This window comes from Ambystoma mexicanum, chromosome 1q, assembly GCF_040938575.1.
Source record: "Ambystoma mexicanum isolate Mex_15411 chromosome 1q, UKY_AmexF1_1, whole genome shotgun sequence".
NCBI lineage: Eukaryota > Metazoa > Chordata > Amphibia > Caudata > Ambystomatidae > Ambystoma > Ambystoma mexicanum.
Genome location: NC_090922.1, coordinates 1535196765 through 1535211948, shown reverse-complemented (window position 1 = coordinate 1535211948; position 15184 = coordinate 1535196765).

Here is a 15184-nt window from a genome sequence, read left to right as displayed (position 1 = left end):
TCCTGCACACCTCAGCTTCAGCTGCCACTCAGTAGAACACTCGCCCCGGCTCACGATCTCACATTCCTGCACACCTCAGCTTCAGCTGCCACTCAGTAGAACACTCCCCCTGGCTCACAATCTCACATTCCTGCACACCTCAGCTTCAGCTGCCATTCAGTAGAACACTCGCCCCGGTTCACAATCTCACATTCCTGCACACCTCAGCTTCAGCTGCCACTCAGTAGAACACGCGCCCCGGCTCACGATCTCACATTCCTGCACAACTCAGAAAAGCTGCCACTCAGTAGAACACTCGCCCAGGCTCACGATCTAACATTCCTGCACACCTCAGCTTCAGCTGCCACTCAGTAGAACACTCGCCCAGGCTCACGATCAAACATTCCTGCACACCTCAGCTTCAGCTGCCACTCAGTAGAACACTCGCCCATGCTCACGATCTCACATTCCTGCACACCTCAGCTTCAGCTGCCACTCAGTAGAACACTCGCCCAGGCTCACGATCTCACATTCCTGCACACCTCAGCTTCAGCTGCCACTCAGTAGAACCCTCGCCCAGGCTCACGATCTCACATTCCTGCACACCTCAGCTTCAGCTGCCACTCAGTAGATCACTCGCCCAGGCTCACGATCTCACATCCCTGCACACCTCAGCTTCAGCTGCCACTCAGTAGAACAGTAGCCCCGGCTCACGATCTCACATTCCTGCACAGCTCAGTTTCAGCTGCCATTCAGTAGAACACTTGCCCCGGCTCACGATCTCACATTCCTGCACAACTCAGCTTCAGCTGCCACTCAGTAGAACACGTGCCCCGGCTCACGATCTCACATTCCTGCACAACTCAGCTTCAGCTGCCACTCAGTAGAACACTCGCCCCGGCTCACGATCTCACATTCCTGCACACCTCAGATTCAGCTGCCACTCAGTAGAACACTCGCCCAGGCTCACGATCTCACATTCCTGCACACCTCAGCTTCAGCTGCCACTCAGTAGAACACTCGCCCAGGCTCCCGATCTCACATTCCAAACACCTCAGCTTCTGCTGCCACTGAGTAGAACACTAGCCCCGGCTCAAGATCTCACATTCCTGCACACCTCAGCTTCAGCTGCCACTCAGTAGAACACTCGCCCAGGCTCACGATCTCACATTCCAAACACCTCAGCTTCAGCTGCCACTCAGTAGAACACTAGCCCCGGCTCACGATCTCACATTCCTGCACACCTCAGCTTCAGCTGCCACTCAGTAGAACACTCCCCCTGGCTCACGATCTCACATTCCTGCACACCTCAGCTTCAGCTGCCACTCAGTAGAACACTCGCCCAGGCTCCCGATCTCACATTCCTGCACACCTCAGCTTCAGCTGCCACTCAGTAGAACACTCGCCCAGGTTCATGACCTCACATTCCTGCACACCTCAGCTTCAGCTGCCACTCAGTAGAACAATCGCCAAGGCTCACGATCTCACCTTCCTTCATACCTCAGATTCAGCTGCCACTCAGTAGAACACCCGCCCAGGCTCACGATCTCACCTTCCTGCACACCTCAGCTTCAGCTGCCACTCAGTAGAACACTCGCCCTGGCTCACGATCGCACATTCCTGCACACCTCAGCTTCAGCTGCACTCAGTAGAACACTCGCCCTGGCTCACGATCTCACATTCCACACACCTCAGCTTCGGCTGCCATTCAGTAGAACACTCGCCCCGGCTCACGATATCACATTCCTGCACACCTCAGCTTCAGCTGCCACTCAGTAGAACACGCGCCCCGGCTCGCGATCTCACATTCCTGCACAACTCAGCTTCAGCTGCCACTCAGTAGAACACTCGCCCCGGCTCACGATCTCACATTCCTGCACACCTCAGCTTCAGCTGCCACTCAGTAGAACACTCACCCCGGCTCACGATCTCACATTTCTGCACACCTCAGCTTCAGCTGCCACTCAGTAGAACACTCGTCCAGGCTCACGATCTCACATTCCTGCACACCTCAGCTTCAGCTGCCACTCAGTAGAACACTCGCCCAGGATCACGATCTCACATTCCTGCACACCTCAGCTTCAGCTGCCACTCAGTAGAACACTCGCCCAGGCTCACGATCTCACATTCCTGCACACCTCAGCTTCAGCTGCCACTCAGTAGAACACTCGCTCAGGCTCACAATCTCACATTCCTGCACACCTCAGCTTCAGCTGCCACTCAGTAGAACACTCGCCCATGCTCACGATCTCACATTCCTGCACACCTCAGCTTCAGCTGCATTCAGTAGAACACTTGGCCTGGTTCACGATCTCACATTCCTGCACACCTCAGCTTCAGCTGCCATTCAGTAGAACACTCGCCCCGGCTCACGATCTCACATTCCTGCACACCTCAGCTTCAGATGCCACTCAGTAGAACACGCGCCCCGGCTCACGATCTCACGATCTCACATTCCTGCACACCTCAGCTTCAGCTGCCACTCAGTAGAACACTCGCCCATGCTCACGATCTCACATTCCTGCACACCTCAGCTTCAGCTGCCACTCAGTAGAACACTCGCCCAGGCTAACGATCGCACATTCCTGCACACCTCAGCTTCAGCTGCACTCAGTAGAACACTCGCCCTGGCTCACGATCTCACATTCCTGCACACCTCAGCTTCAGCTGCCATTCAGTAGAACACTAGCCCCGGCTAACGATCTCACATTCCTGCACACCTCAGCTTCAGCTGCCACTCAGTAGAACACTCGCCCCAGCTGCCACTCAGTAGAACACTCGCCCATGCTCACGATCTCACATTCCTGCACACCTCAGCTTCAGCTGCCACTCAGTAGAACACTCGCCCCAGCTGCCACTCAGTAGAACACTCGCCCATGCTCACGATCTCACTTTCCTGCACACCTCAACTTCAGCTGCCACTCAGTAGAACACTCCCCCAGGCTCATGATCTCACATTCCTGCACACCTCAGCTTCAGCTGTCACTCAGTAGAACACTCGCCCCGGCTCACGATCTCACATTCCTGCACACCTCAGCTTCAGCTGCCACTCAGTAGAACACGCGCCCCGGCTCACGATCTCACATTCCTGCACAACTCAGCTTCAGCTGCCACTCAGTAGAACACTCGCCCCGGCTCACGATCTCACATTCCTGCACACCTCAGCTTCAGCTGCCACTCAGTAGAACACTCGCCCCGTCTCATGATCTCACATTTCTGCACACCTCAGCTTCAGCTGCCACTCAGTAGAACACTCGTCCAGGCTCACGATCTCACATTCCTGCACACCTCAGCTTCAGCTGCCACTCAGTAGAACACTCGCCCAGGCTCACAATCTCACATTCCTGCACACCTCAGCTTCAGCTGCCACTCAGTAGAACACTCGCCCAGGCTCACGATCTCACATTCCTGCACACCTCAGCTTCAGCTGCCACTCAGTAGAACACTCGCCCATGCTCACGATCTCACATTCCTGCACACCTCAGCTTCAGCTGCCACTCAGTAGAACACTCGCCCAGGCTCACGATCTCACATTCCTGCACACCTCAGCTTCAGCTGCCACTCAGTAGAACCCTCGCCCAGGCTCCCGATCTCACATTCCTGCACACCTCAGCTTCAGCTGCCACTCAGTAGAACAGTCGCCCAGGCTCCCGATCTCACATTCCAAACACCTCAGCTTCTGCTGCCACTGAGTAGAACACTAGCCCCGGCTCAAGATCTCACATTCCTGCACACCTCAGCTTCAGCTGCCACTCAGTAGAACACTCGCCCAGGCTCACGATCTCACATTCCTGCACACCTCAGCTTCAGCTGCCACTCAGTAGAACACTAGCCCCGGCTCACGATCTCACATTCCTGCACACCTCAGCTTTAGCTGCCACTCAGTAGAACACTCGCCCAGGCTCACGATCTCACATTCCTGCACACCTCAGCTTCAGCTGCCACTCAGTAGAACCCTCGCCCAGGCTCACGATCTCACATTCCTGCACACCTCAGCTTCAGCTGCCACTCAGTAGATCACTCGCCCAGGCTCACGATCTCACATCCCTGCACACCTCAGCTTCAGCTGCCACTCAGTAGAACACTAGCCCCGGCTCACGATCTCACATTCCTGCACAGCTCAGCTTCAGCTGCCATTCAGTAGAACACTCGCCCCGGCTCACGATCTCACATTCCTGCACAACTCAGCTTCAGCTGCCACTCAGTAGAACACGTGCCCCGGCTCACGATCTCACATTCCTGCACAACTCAGCTTCAGCTGCCACTCAGTAGAACACTCGCCCCGGCTCACGATCTCACATTCCTGCACACCTCAGATTCAGCTGCCACTCAGTAGAACACTCGCCCAGGCTCACGATCTCACATTCCTGCACACCTCAGCTTCAGCTGCCACTCAGTAGAACACTCGCCCAGGCTCCCGATCTCACATTCCAAACACCTCAGCTTCTGCTGCCACTGAGTAGAACACTAGCCCCGGCTCAAGATCTCACATTCCTGCACACCTCAGCTTCAGCTGCCACTCAGTAGAACACTCGCCCAGGCTCACGATCTCACATTCCAAACACCTTAGCTTCAGCTGCCACTCAGTAGAACACTAGCCCCGGCTCACGATCTCACATTCCTGCACACCTCAGCTTCAGCTGCCACTCAGTATAACACTCCCCCTGGCTCACGATCTCACATTCCTGCACACCTCAGCTTCAGCTGCCACTCAGTAGAACACTAGCCCAGGCTCCCGATCTCACATTCCTGCACACCTCAGCTTCAGCTGCCACTCAGTAGAACACTCACCCAGGTTCATGATCTCACATTCCTGCACACCTCAGCTTCAGCTGCCACTCAGTAGAACAATCGCCAAGGCTCACGATCTCACCTTCCTGCATACCTCAGCTTCAGCTGCCACTCAGTAGAACACCCGCCCAGGCTCACGATCTCACCTTCCTGCACACCTCAGCTTCAGCTGCCACTCAGTAGAACACTCGCCCTGGCTCACGATCGCACATTCCTGCACACCTCAGCTTCAGCTGCACTCAGTAGAACACTCGCCCTGGCTCACGATCTCACATTCCACACACCTCAGCTTCGGCTGCCATTCAGTAGAACACTCGCCCCGGCTCACGATCTCACATTCCTGCACACCTCAGCTTCAGCTGCCACTCAGTAGAACACGCGCCCCGGCTCACGATCTCACATTCCTGCACAACTCAGCTTCAGCTGCCACTCAGTAGAACACTCGCCCCGGCTCACGATCTCACATTCCTGCACACCTCAGCTTCAGCTGCCACTCAGTAGAACACTCGCCCCGGCTCACGATCTCACATTTCTGCACACCTCAGCTTCAGCTGCCACTCAGTAGAACACTCGTCCAGGCTCACGATCTCACATTCCTGCACACCTCAGCTTCAGCTGCCACTCAGTAGAACACTCGCCCAGGATCACGATCTCACATTCCTGCACACCTCAGCTTCAGCTGCCACTCAGTAGAACACTCGCCCAGGCTCACGATCTCACATTCCAAACACCTCAGCTTCAGCTGCCACTCAGTAGAACACTAGCCCCGGCTCACGATCTCACATTCCTGCACACCTCAGCTTCAGCTGCCACTCAGTAGAACACTCCCCCTGGCTCACGATCTCACATTCCTGCACACCTCAGCTTCAGCTGCCACTCAGTAGAACACTCGCCCAGGCTCCCGATCTCACATTCCTGCACACCTCAGCTTCAGCTGCCACTCAGTAGAACACTCACCCAGGTTCATGATCTCACATTCCTGCACACCTCAGCTTCAGCTGCCACTCAGTAGAACAATCGCCAAGGCTCACGATCTCACCTTCCTGCATACCTCAGCTTCAGCTGCCACTCAGTAGAACACCCGCCCAGGCTCACGATCTCACCTTCCTGCACACCTCAGCTTCAGCTGCCACTCAGTAGAACACTCGCCCTGGCTCACGATCGCACATTCCTGCACACCTCAGCTTCAGCTGCACTCAGTAGAACACTCGCCCTGGCTCACGATCTCACATTCCTGCACACCTCAGCTTCAGCTGCCATTCAGTAGAACACTCGCCCCGGCTCACGATCTCACATTCCTGCACACCTCAGCTTCAGCTGCCACTCAGTAGAACACGCGCCCCGGCCTACGATCTCACATTCCTGCACAACTCAGCTTCAGCTGCCACTCAGTAGAACACTCGCCCCGGCTCACGATCTCACATTCCTGCACACCTCAGCTTCAGCTGCCACTCAGTAGAACACTCGCCACGGCTCACGATCTCACATTTCTGCACACCTCAGCTTCAGCTGCCACTCAGTAGAACACTCGCCCAGGATCACGATCTCACATTCCTGCACACCTCAGCTTCAGCTGCCACTCAGTAGAACACTCGCCCAGGCTCACGATCTCACATTCCAAACACCTCAGCTTCAGCTGCCACTCAGTAGAACACTAGCCCCGGCTCACGATCTCACATTCCTGCACACCTCAGCTTCAGCTGCCACTCAGTAGAACACTCGCCCAGGCTCCCGATCTCACATTCCTGCACACCTCAGCTTCAGCTGCCACTCAGTAGAACACTCACCCAGGTTCATGATCTCACATTCCTGCACACCTCAGCTTCAGCTGCCACTCAGTAGAACAATCGCCAAGGCTCACGATCTCACCTTCCTGCATACCTCAGCTTCAGCTGCCACTCAGTAGAACACCCGCCCAGGCTCACGATCTCACCTTCCTGCACACCTCAGCTTCAGCTGCCACTCAGTAGAACACTCGCCCTGGCTCACGATCGCACATTCCTGCACACCTCAGCCTCAGCTGCACTCAGTAGAACACTCGCCCTGGCTCACGATCTCACATTCCAAACACCTCAGCTTCAGCTGCCACTCAGTAGAACACTAGCCCCGGCTCACGATCTCACATTCCTGCACACCTCAGCTTCAGCTGCCACTCAGTAGAACACTCGCCCAGGCTCCCGATCTCACATTCCTGCACACCTCAGCTTCAGCTGCCACTCAGTAGAACACTCACCCAGGTTCATGATCTCACATTCCTGCACACCTCAGCTTCAGCTGCCACTCAGTAGAACAATCGCCAAGGCTCACGATCTCACCTTCCTGCATACCTCAGCTTCAGCTGCCACTCAGTAGAACACCCGCCCAGGCTCACGATCTCACCTTCCTGCACACCTCAGCTTCGGCTGCCATTCAGTAGAACACTCGCCCCGGCTCACGATCTCACATTCCTGCACACCTCAGCTTCAGCTGCCACTCAGTAGAACACGCGCCCCGGCTCACGATCTCACATTCCTGCACAACTCAGCTTCAGCTGCCACTCAGTAGAACACTCGCCCCGGCTCACGATCTCACATTCCTGCACACCTCAGCTTCAGCTGCCACTCAGTAGAACACTCGCCCTGGCTCACGATCTCACATTTCTGCACACCTCAGCTTCAGCTGCCACTCAGTAGAACACTCGTCCAGGCTCACGATCTCACATTCCTGCACACCTCAGCTTCAGCTGCCACTCAGTAGAACACTCGCCCAGGATCACGATCTCACATTCCTGCACACCTCAGCTTCAGCTGCCACTCAGTAGAACACTCGCCCAGGCTCACGATCTCACATTCCTGCACACCTCAGCTTCAGCTGCCACTCAGTAGAACACTCGCTCAGGCTCACAATCTCACATTCCTGCACACCTCAGCTTCAGCTGCCACTCAGTAGAACACTCGCCCATGCTCACGATCTCACATTCCTGCACACCTCAGCTTCAGCTGCACTCAGTAGAACACTTGGCCTGGTTCACGATCTCACATTCCTGCACACCTCAGCTTCAGCTGCCATTCAGTAGAACACTCGCCCCGGCTCACGATCTCACATTCCTGCACACCTCAGCTTCAGATGCCACTCAGTAGAACACGCACCCCGGCTCACGATCTCACGATCTCACATTCCTGCACACCTCAGCTTCAGCTGCCACTCAGTAGAACACTCGCCCATGCTAACGATCGCACATTCCTGCACACCTCAGCTTCAGCTGCACTCAGTAGAACACTCGCCCTGGCTCACGATCTCACATTCCTGCACACCTCAGCTTCAGCTGCCATTCAGTAGAACACTCGCCCCGGCTAACGATCTCACATTCCTGCACACCTCAGCTTCAGCTGCCACTCAGTAGAACACTCGCCCCAGCTGCCACTCAGTAGAACACTCGCCCATGCTCACGATCTCACATTCCTGCACACCTCAGCTTCAGCTGCCACTCAGTAGAACACTCGCCCCAGCTGCCACTCAGTAGAACACTCGCCCATGCTCACGATCTCACATTCCTGCACACCTCAACTTCAGCTGCCACTCAGTAGAACACTCCCCCAGGCTGATGATCTCACATTCCTGCACACCTCAGCTTCAGCTGCCACTCAGTAGAACACTCGCCCCGGCTCACGATCTCACATTCCTGCACACCTCAGCTTCAGCTGCCACTCAGTAGAACACGCGCCCCGGCTCACGATCTCACATTCCTGCACAACTCAGCTTCAGCTGCCACTCAGTAGAACACTCGCCCCGGCTCACGATCTCACATTCCTGCACACCTCAGCTTCAGCTGCCACTCAGTAGAACACTCGCCCCGGCTCATGATCTCACATTTCTGCACACCTCAGCTTCAGCTGCCACTCAGTAGAACACTCGTCCAGGCTCACGATCTCACATTCCTGCACACCTCAGCTTCAGCTGCCACTCAGTAGAACACTCGCCCAGGCTCACGATCTCACATTCCTGCACACCTCAGCTTCAGCTGCCACTCAGTAGAACACTCGCCCAGGCTCACGATCTCACATTCCTGCACACCTCAGCTTCAGCTGCCACTCAGTAGAACACTCGCCCATGCTCACGATCTCACATTCCTGCACACCTCAGCTTCAGCTGCCACTCAGTAGAACACTCGCCCAGGCTCACGATCTCACATTCCTGCACACCTCAGCTTCAGCTGCCACTCAGTAGAACCCTCGCCCAGGCTCACGATCTCACATCCCTGCACACCTCAGCTTCAGCTGCCACTCAGTAGAACACTAGCCGCGGCTCACGATCTCACATTCCTGCACAGCTCAGCTTCAGCTGCCATTCAGTAGAACACTCGCCCCGGCTCACAATCTCACATTCCTGCACAACTCAGCTTCAGCTGCCACTCAGTAGAACACGTGCCCCGGCTCACGATCTCACATTCCTGCACAACTCAGCTTCAGCTGCCACTCAGTAGAACACTCGCCCCGGCTCACGATCTCACATTCCTGCACACCTCAGATTCAGCTGCCACTCAGTAGAACACTCGCCCAGGCTCACGATCTCACATTCCTGCACACCTCAGCTTCAGCTGCCACTCAGTAGAACACTCGCCCAGGCTCCCGATCTCACATTCCAAACACCTCAGCTTCTGCTGCCACTGAGTAGAACACTAGCCCCGGCTCAAGATCTCACATTCCTGCACACCTCAGCTTCAGCTGCCACTCAGTAGAACACTCGCCCAGGCTCAAGATCTCACATTCCTGCACACCTCAGCTTCAGCTGCCACTCAGTAGAACACTCGCCCAGGCTCACGATCTCACATTCCTGCACACCTCAGCTTCAGCTGCCACTCAGTAGAACACTCGCCCCGGCTCACGATCTCACATTTCTGCACACCTCAGCTTCAGCTGCCACTCAGTAGAACACTCGTCCAGGCTCACGATTTCACATTCCTGCACACCTCAGCTTCAGCTGCCACTCAGTAGAACACTCGCCCAGGATCACGATCTCACATTCCTGCACACCTCAGCTTCAGCTGCCACTCAGTAGAACACTCGCCCAGGCTCACGATCTCACATTCCTGCACACCTCAGCTTCAGCTGCCACTCAGTAGAACACTCGCTCAGGCTCACAATCTCACATTCCTGCACACCTCAGCTTCAGCTGCCACTCAGTAGAACACTCGCCCATGCTCACGATCTCACATTCCTGCACACCTCAGCTTCAGCTGCACTCAGTAGAACACTTGGCCCGGTTCACGATCTCACATTCCTGCACACCTCAGCTTCAGCTGCCATTCAGTAGAACACTCGCCCCGGCTCACGATCTCACATTCCTGCACACCTCAGCTTCAGATGCCACTCAGTAGAACACTCGCCCATGCTAACGATTGCACATTCCTGCACACCTCAGCTTCAGCTGCACTCAGTAGAACACTCGCCCTGGCTCACGATCTCACATTCCTGCACACCTCAGCTTCAGCTGCCATTCAGTAGAACACTCGCCCCGGCTAACGATCTCACATTCCTGCACACCTCAGCTTCAGCTGCCACTCAGTAGAACACTCGCCCCAGCTGCCACTCAGTAGAACACTCGCCCATGCTCACGATCTCACATTCCTGCACACCTCAGCTTCAGCTGCCACTCAGTAGAACACTCGCCCCAGCTGCCACTCAGTAGAACACTCGCCCATGCTCACGATCTCACATTCCTGCACACCTCAACTTCAGCTGCCACTCAGTAGAACACTCCCCCAGGCTGATGATCTCACATTCCTGCACACCTCAGCTTCAGCTGCCACTCAGTAGAACACTCGCCCCGGCTCACGATCTCACATTCCTGCACACCTCAGCTTCAGCTGCCACTCAGTAGAACACGCGCCCCGGCTCACGATCTCACATTCCTGCACAACTCAGCTTCAGCTGCCACTCAGTAGAACACTCGCCCCGGCTCATGATCTCACATTTCTACACACCTCAGCTTCAGCTGCCACTCAGTAGAACACTCGTCCAGGCTCACGATCTCACATTCCTGCACACCTCAGCTTCAGCTGCCACTCAGTAGAACACTCGCCCAGGCTCACGATCTCACATTCCTGCACACCTCAGCTTCAGCTGCCACTCAGTAGAACACTCGCCCAGGCTCACGATCTCACATTCCTGCACACCTCAGCTTCAGCTGCCACTCAGTAGAACACTCGCCCATGCTCACGATCTCACATTCCTGCACACCTCAGCTTCAGCTGCCACTCAGTAGAACACTCGCCCAGGCTCACGATCTCACATTCCTGCACACCTCAGCTTCAGCTGCCACTCAGTAGAACCCTCGCCCAGGCTCACGATCTCACATCCCTGCACACCTCAGCTTCAGCTGCCACTCAGTAGAACACTAGCCGCGGCTCACGATCTCACATTCCTGCACAGCTCAGCTTCAGCTGCCATTCAGTAGAACACTCGCCCCGGCTCACGATCTCACATTCCTGCACAACTCAGCTTCAGCTGCCACTCAGTAGAACACGTGCCCCGGCTCACGATCTCACATTCCTGCACAACTCAGCTTCAGCTGCCACTCAGTAGAACACTCGCCCCGGCTCACGATCTCACATTCCTGCACACCTCAGATTCAGCTGCCACTCAGTAGAACACTCGCCCAGGCTCACGATCTCACATTCCTGCACACCTCAGCTTCAGCTGCCACTCAGTAGAACACTCGCCCAGGCTCCCGATCTCACATTCCAAACCCCTCAGCTTCTGCTGCCACTGAGTAGAACACTAGCCCCGGCTCAAGATCTCACATTCCTGCACACCTCAGCTTCAGCTGCCACTCAGTAGAACACTCGCCCAGGCTCAAGATCTCACAATCCTGCACACCTCAGCTTCAGCTGCCACTCAGTAGAACACTAGCCCCGGCTCACAATCTCACATTCCTGCACACCTCAGCTTCAGCTGCCACTCAGTAGAACACTCCCCCTGGCTCACAATCTCAAATTCCTGCACACCTCAGCTTCAGCTGCCACTCAGTAGAACACTCGCCCAGGCTCCCGATCTCACATTCCTGCACACCTCAGCTTCAGCTGCCACTCAGTAGAACACTCGCCCAGGCTCATGATCTCACATTCCTGCACACCTCAGCTTCAGCTGCCACTCAGTAGAACAATCGCCAAGGCTCACGATCTCACCTTCCTGCACACCTCAGCTTCAGCTGCCACTCAGTAGAACACCCGCCCAGGCTCACGATCTCACCTTCCTGCACACCTCAGCTTCAGCTGCCACTCAGTAGAACACTCCCCCAGGCTCACGATCTCACATTCCTAAAACCTCAGATTCAGTTGGCACTCAGTAGAACACTCGCCCTGGCTCACGATCGCACATTCCTGCACACCTCAGCTTCAGCTGCACTCAGTAGAACACTCGCCCTGGCTCACGATCTCACATTCCACACACCTCAGCTTCGGCTGCCATTCAGTAGAACACTTGCCCCGGCTCACGATCTCACATTCCTGCACACCTCAGCTTCAGCTGCCACTCAGTAGAACACGCGCCCCGGCTCACGATCTCACATTCCTGCACAACTCAGCTTCAGCTGCCACTCAGTAGAACACTCACCCCGGCTAACAATCTCACATTCCTGCACACCTCAGCTTCAGCTGCCACTCAGTAGAACACTCACCCCGGCTCACGATCTCACATTTCTGCACACCTCAGCTTCAGCTGCCACTCAGTAGAACACTCGTCCAGGCTCACGATCTCACATTCCTGCAAACCTCAGCTTCAGCTGCCACTCAGTAGAACACTCGCCCGGATCACGATCTCACATTCCTGCACACCTCAGCTTCAGCTGCCACTCAGTAGAACACTCGCCCAGGCTCACGATCTCACATTCCTGCACACCTCAGCTTCAGCTGCCACTCAGTAGAACACTCGCTCAGGCTCACGATCTCACATTCCTGCACACCTCAGCTTCAGCTGCCACTCAGTAGAACACTCGCCCATGCTCACGATCTCACATTCCTGCACACCTCAGCTTCAGCTGCACTCAGTAGAACACTTGGCCTGGTTCACGATCTCACATTCCTGCACACCTCAGCTTCAGCTGCCATTCAGTAGAACACTCGCCCCGGCTCACGATCTCACATTCCTGCACACCTCAGCCTCAGCTGCCACTCAGTAGAACACTCACCCATGCTCACGATCTCACATTCCTGTACACCTCAGCTTCAGCTGCCACTCAGTAGAACACTCGCCCCGGCTCACGATCTCACATTCCTGCACACCTCAGCTTCAGCTGCCACTCAGTAGAACACTCCCCCTGGCTCACAATCTCACATTCCTGCACACCTCAGCTTCAGCTGCCATTCAGTAGAACACTCGCCCCGGCTCACAATCTCACATTCCTGCACACCTCAGCTTCAGCTGCCACTCAGTAGAACACGCGCCCCGGCTCACGATCTCACATTCCTGCACAACTCAGCTTCAGCTGCCACTCAGTAGAACACTCGCCCAGGCTCACAATCTCACATTCCTGCACACCTCAGCTTCAGCTGCCACTCAGTAGAACACTCGCCCAGGCTCACGATCTCACATTCCTGCACACCTCAGCTGCCACTCAGTAGAACACTCGCCCATGCTCAGGATCTCACATTCCTGCACACCTCAGCTTCAGCTGCCACTCAGTAGAACACTCGCCCAGGCTCACGATCTCACATTCCTGCACACCTCAGCTTCAGCTGCCACTCAGTAGAACCCTCGCCCAGGCTCACGATCTCGCATTCCTGCACACCTCAGCTTCAGCTGCCACTCAGTAGATCACTCGCCCAGGCTCACGATCTCACATCCCTGCACACCTCAGCTTCAGCTGCCACTCAGTAGAACACTAGCCCCGGCTCACGATCTCACATTCCTGCACAGCTCAGCTTCAGCTGCCATTCAGTAGAACACTCGCCCCGGCTCACGATCTCACATTCCTGCACAACTCAGCTTCAGCTGCCACTCAGTAGAACACGTGCCCCGGCTCACGATCTCACATTCCTGCACAACTCAGCTTCAGCTGCCACTCAGTAGAACACTCGCCCCGGCTCACGATCTCACATTCCTGCACACCTCAGATTCAGCTGCCACTCAGTAGAACACTCGCCCAGGCTCACGATCTCACATTCCTGCACACCTCAGCTTCAGCTGCCACTCAGTAGAACACTCGCCCAGGCTCCCGATCTCACATTCCAAACACCTCAGCTTCTGCTGCCACTGAGTAGAACACTAGCCCCGGCTCAAGATCTCACATTCCTGCACACCTCAGCTTCAGCTGCCACTCAGTAGAACACTCGCCCAGGCTCACGATCTCACATTCCAAACACCTCAGCTTCAGCTGCCACTCAGTAGAACACTAGCCCCGGCTCACGATCTCACATTCCTGCACACCTCAGCTTCAGCGCCACTCAGTAGAACACTCCCCCTGGCTCACGATCTCACATTCCTGCACACCTCAGCTTCAGCTGCCACTCAGTAGAACACTCGCCCAGGCTCCCGATCTCACATTCCTGCACACCTCAGCTTCAGCTGCCACTCAGTAGAACACTCGCCCAGGTTCATGATCTCACATTCCTGCACACCTCAGCTTCAGCTGCCACTCAGTAGAACAATCGCCAAGGCTCACGATCTCACCTTCCTGCATACCTCAGCTTCAGCTGCCACTCAGTAGAACACCCGCCCAGGCTCACGATCTCACCTTCCTGCACACCTCAGCTTCAGCTGCCACTCAGTAGAACACTCGCCCTGGCTCACGATCGCACATTCCTGCACACCTCAGCTTCAGCTGCACTCAGTAGAACACTCCCCCTGGCTCACGATCTCACATTCCACACACCTCAGCTTCGGCTGCCATTCAGTAGAACACTCGCCCCGGCTCACGATCTCACATTCCTGCACACCTCAGCTTCAGCTTTGACTCAGTAGAACACGCGCCCCGGCTCACGATCTCACATTCCTGCACAACTCAGCTTCAGCTGCCACTCAGTAGAACACTCGCCCCGGCTCACGATCTCACATTCCTGCACACCTCAGCTTCAGCTGCCACTCAGTAGAACACTCGCCCCGGCTCACGATCTCACATTTCTGCACACCTCAGCTTCAGCTGCCACTCAGTAGAACACTCGTCCAGGCTCACGATCTCACATTCCTGCACACCTCAGCTTCAGCTGCCACTCAGTAGAACACTCGCCCAGGATCACGATCTCACATTCCTGCACACCAAAGCTTCAGCTGCCACTCAGTAGAACACTCGCCCAGGCTCACGATCTCACATTCCTGCACACCTCAGCTTCAGCTGCCACTCAGTAGAACACTTGCTCAGGCTCACAATCTCACATTCCTGCACACCTCAGCTTCAGCTGCCACTCAGTAGAACACTCGCCCATGCTCACGATCTCACA